Source organism: Sciurus carolinensis, chromosome 5 (genome assembly GCF_902686445.1).
Source record: "Sciurus carolinensis chromosome 5, mSciCar1.2, whole genome shotgun sequence".
Taxonomy (NCBI): domain Eukaryota; kingdom Metazoa; phylum Chordata; class Mammalia; order Rodentia; family Sciuridae; genus Sciurus; species Sciurus carolinensis.
Window position 1 is genome coordinate 157,979,983 of NC_062217.1, and position 4,698 is coordinate 157,984,680.

Here is a 4,698-nt window from a genome sequence, read left to right on the forward strand (position 1 = left end):
GGCTGGGGATGTGGCTCAGTGGTTGAGTGCCCCTGAGTTCAATTCCCGGTTCCAAAAAAACAAAAAAAATCATCAAACATGAGTCACCTAAGATACTTTGTTGGAATGTGAGACTCTGAGATCTCAGGAGTAGACACATTAGCATTTGGAGGCCCAAACTATTTTCTTTCTATAGTCACTTTGTCAAAGATTTGTTGGTCATCCCCAGGCCAAAGGCCAAAGTGGTGTTCATGCTTTTATCATCCTGGTGAGGAGGAGGGGGTGGGGCTGGTCATGGCTCCGTGGTGCTGGTTCTGATGGCTCTCATTAACTGAGCTTCTCTCCTCCTGTTAGGTACTTTTTAAATGTTATTTCACTGATCTTCACAACAGACCCCAAAGGTGAAATTTTTACCTTCATATCTTTAGGTCGGAATCTAAACCAGAGAGGTTAGGTGACTTGCTCAGGTTCAGCCTACTAATAAACACAGAAGGAGTCATTGTCCGACTGTGAGAGTCACACCATTTTAACTTTTAAGAGCAGTGGAAGAGACGGCTTGCTTTTTCCTGAAAGTGCTAGTGGTGGGTTACATGTTTAGTCTACTTATGCCCTGTCATTTTATTTTATTTTATTATTTTAAAAAATATTTGCTGTTGTCAGTGGAACTTTTTATTTATTTATTATATGCAGTGCTGAGAATGAAACCCAGGGCCTCATACACGCTAGGGAAGTGCTCTACCACTGAGCCACAACCCCAGCCCCCGCCTTGTCACTTTAAGTAAAGGACTTGAGGTATCTTCCAATAAAAGCATTCTAATGTTCCTTAAAATTTAAAAATAGGTACGACTGAGTAGGAATAAAAGCTGATAGACTAACTCTAAGGCTTAACTCATTTGCTGTGATGTCTCAGACAGGGTCCTGAGATTCTGGTACCATGGTTCAAATGGAGGTATTGCAAAAAACAGTGCATGTCTTCCCAGCGACTAATTTAGAAAATGATTTTTCATGATGAAACTAAATTGTATAAATAAGAGTATTCTCAAACAAAAATATAGACGATGTTTAGGGACAAACTAAGAAGAAATGTATGTGGGAATTCTAACATAATGTGCCAGCGATTTGTAAATCCAATATGGCAGTAAGCATCTGATAAATGATTCAAGTAGTCATGAATAAGGAACATGGAATATAATGGGCAAGCTTCATTCTAAATATGGTCACTCATATAACTAATTAGGAATCCCTTTGGTGTCGCAAGCTCAGGTAGTACGAAGGCAATATCTGGTCCCAAGTGCTGTGGGTGCCACCCTCTGGCTTGATGGACTGTCCATCTGACTCCAGGTCCCTTGTGCCTCCCGACTCTAAGTCTGGGAGCTGTATCAGTGTGGCGATTGGTTTGGCTCTGACCTCCTGTCTAGTATCATTTTTTTCTGTAGTAAAATTTATGCTTTGATCTGCTGGAATGTCAAGTGTTTTATTTGCTAAAATCATTAAAACCTCTGAGGAAAACTTTAAAACACTCCCAAATGTCATAAAGTCGATTTGGGCAGAGCAGAAGACATCCGTTGCTCTGATGTGATAACTTCACATCACAAAGATTTGATTTCCCCCAAGATAACATACAACTTTAATGTGATCCTACTAAAAATATCACACACCACCACCTCCAGAAGTTGATTGTGGAGTTCACATGAAAAAATAAACATGTAAAAATAGCCACAGGATCCCCCAAAGAAGAGCTTAGAAGGGAAGAGGCTTGTCAAATAATAAATGATATCACAGTCAACAATTAAAAATGGTAAATGAACAGACTATTAGAATAAAATAGAAAGTCCAGAATTAGACCTAAGTACACATGGAAATTGAGCATATGATAAAGCTGGTATCTCAAATCTTGAAGCTGGTCCTTTTAACAAGTGGTGTTGGGACAACTGGGAGCCATTTGGAGAAAGATAAAATTGGACCCATGCCTCACACTCTACATCAAACACACTCCCAGTGGGTCAGACATCTTACTGTATAGAACAAAATCATACTGGCACTAGCAGGAAACATGAGAATTTAAAATATAATCTCAATGTGGGGAAACTTCTAACTCAAAACCCAGATTCAACAAAAGAAAGATTGATAAATTTCATTATGTCACAATAAAGCAACACTGCTATGGCAAAAACAAAACAAAACAAACAAACAAAAAAAAGCGATGAGCAAAGTCCAAAGACAAATAAAAAACCAAGGGGAAACATTTGTATTCTCTATCAGAGATAAAGGTCTAATATCCCTAGTACACAAAAAGTTCATAAAATGGAGAGACAAAGGGACCAAAAAAAACCCAACATGAAAAGGGCAAAAGAGAATCTTTCATTGAAGGAAGATGAACAATGATATTTAAAATCTTTTTGTGAGGGAAGAAGAAATAAGAATATGTGTGAATGGGAGGGAGGGGGAGGGTGGAGGGAGGGGGAGATGGTAGAATAGGAGGAGAAGGAGAAGATCAAGGAAAATAAAAGAAAAATGAAAAAGAAAAGAAGAGAAAGAGGGGAGAGAGGAGAAAAAGGGTGACCTCTTTACAGAAGAAATCAACTAATAAATGTAGAAGAATGGATTCAATTAGAAAACTTTCGTTTGTTATTACAATTCTTGTTTCTGGCAAGGATCAATAATGAACACTAAAACGAATGACTATTCACATAGTCTCAAAGTATAAGTACAAAAAGTATTTTTAATTACAAAGGGAAAGAGACAACATCTGCTTTAAACAAGCAAGACAGTTTAGCATTACCAGTAATGGAACAAATTACTGGTAATTCAGAAAAGACACAACATCACCTATGTAGTTTTCTTGCTAAAATTTTTTAAACTAAATTTAGCAATGAGGAAATGATAAGGCAAATCCAGAATATGAATTCTATAAACAACTCACCTGGACTCTTCAAAAACCTAACCCCTCCCCACCAAAAAACAAAATAACCCAAACAAACAAACAAACAAACAAAAATCCAATATCCTCCCCAACAAAACAAAAACAAACAAGCAAAAAAAGTATGAAGGACACTAGTTAGACATTGAGGAAATTTGTACATGAACAGAAAATTGTGTTGTTGAATCAATGTTAAACATCTTGGGTGTCTCAGTGTTATAGAGGAGGACATCTTTTTTCTTTGGGAATACTGTTATTTAGAAGTGAACTGTCGTGGTATCTACAAATGACTTTCAAGTAGCTCAGAAAAAAATTAGTTGTTGGAATTCTTGAAACTCAATACAAAACACACATCTTAAAAGACTCTCACTTAATAATGATCTTCAAGATACGTGTTTAAAAACCCCAATCTTTATTGTTGGTGTTGGGAAGTTTCTAAGGACACTGAATTGTCATGAAAATCATCCTGGTTGAAATGGTTCTGTGAGCAATAAACACCCAGCAATGGAGAGGTTGTAACTTGTCCAAGATTATGGACGGAAAGAAAAGATTAGAACATGAGGAAAGAATGTAGTTTTATTATCCATGCCTGAGACTGTGACACTTCTTTGATCCTTTTTCCTTCTTTAATTTTTAAAGGAAACTTTTCATTAAAGCATGAAATATGGGCTGGGGATATAGCTCAGTTGGTAGAGTGCTTGCCTTGAAAGCACAAGGCCCTGGGTTCAATCCCCAGCACAACCAAAAAAAAAAAAAAGTGAAATCTATCAGAAAAAGATCCATAAATGTAGAGGCTGGTGAATCCCCACAAAGTGAACATACTCATGAAACCACACCCTTCTTAAGAGGAAGGACACTCCAGCAACCCGCTTCTCTGGAGCTGAGATTCAATTCAGCCTGAGGATCACCAGTGCCTGCTTTTTTCTCTTTATGTGTACTTGGTCCACTTATTTATATTTTTTCAGAAAACATTTTCAAATACCTTTCTGTGCGTCAAACACCCGGACATGCTTGTCGCAGTTCATAACATTCTATCCTTCCTGCTCAGTATACACCTGCCACACCCAAGGCTGAGGCTGAGTTCACACCTTTTTCAGTTGAAGAATAGAAGCTTGGCAGACCTCTAAGGTCCAGCGCCAACTCATTCCTGGCACCCTTCGATTTTCTACTATGGGAATCACAACTCTGATTTTCAACTTGCACGCTTCAGGAGGAGTCCACATCACCAGGAGCACCCAAGGAGAGTACCACATTTTCTGGCTGTAGATTGGCTCATGAATAGGTTCTTGACCCAATCAGAGCAGAGAAATATAATAAGGAGGACCACTTAAAATTGTGAAATGTAATTTTGAGGACCACTGGGAGAGGGGCATGCTCACTTTTCCCTCAGACTTGAACCTGGGAGGATGTGGACATGGAAATGCTGAGAGCCTCTATGCTGCTTCTGACGGGGCACCACGGTTTTAGCATTTCCATGGTGGCCCAGGTCTCTATTGCCACTTACCACAATTCAATTATGTCTTCTGCTCAGTCCTGCTTCCCTCCACCTGTGTTAATCACAGACTCCAAATAATCCTGAACCCCCTCTCTATCTCAAAATCTCCCAGGAAATCTAACTGATATATATATATATATATATATATATATATATATATATATATATATATATATATATATTGTTATAGTTTAGATTTAGGTGTTCCCAAAAACTCATATGTGAGACAATGCAAGAAAGTTTAGAGGTGAAATGATTGGGTTATGTGAGTCTTAACCTAATTAATCTCCTGATAGGGAATAAC

At 38.1% G+C, this 4,698-nt stretch overlaps 1 non-coding gene across 1 annotated transcript; it reads left to right on the forward strand.

Annotated features, from left to right (window-relative positions):
* Positions 1-3,566: 3,566 nt before the first annotated feature.
* Trnas-uga (transfer RNA serine (anticodon UGA)) lies at positions 3,567-3,643 on the forward strand. The gene has a single exon. It is a non-coding gene; the product is annotated as a tRNA-Ser (tRNA).
* The last annotated feature ends 1,055 nt before the right edge of the window (positions 3,644-4,698 follow it).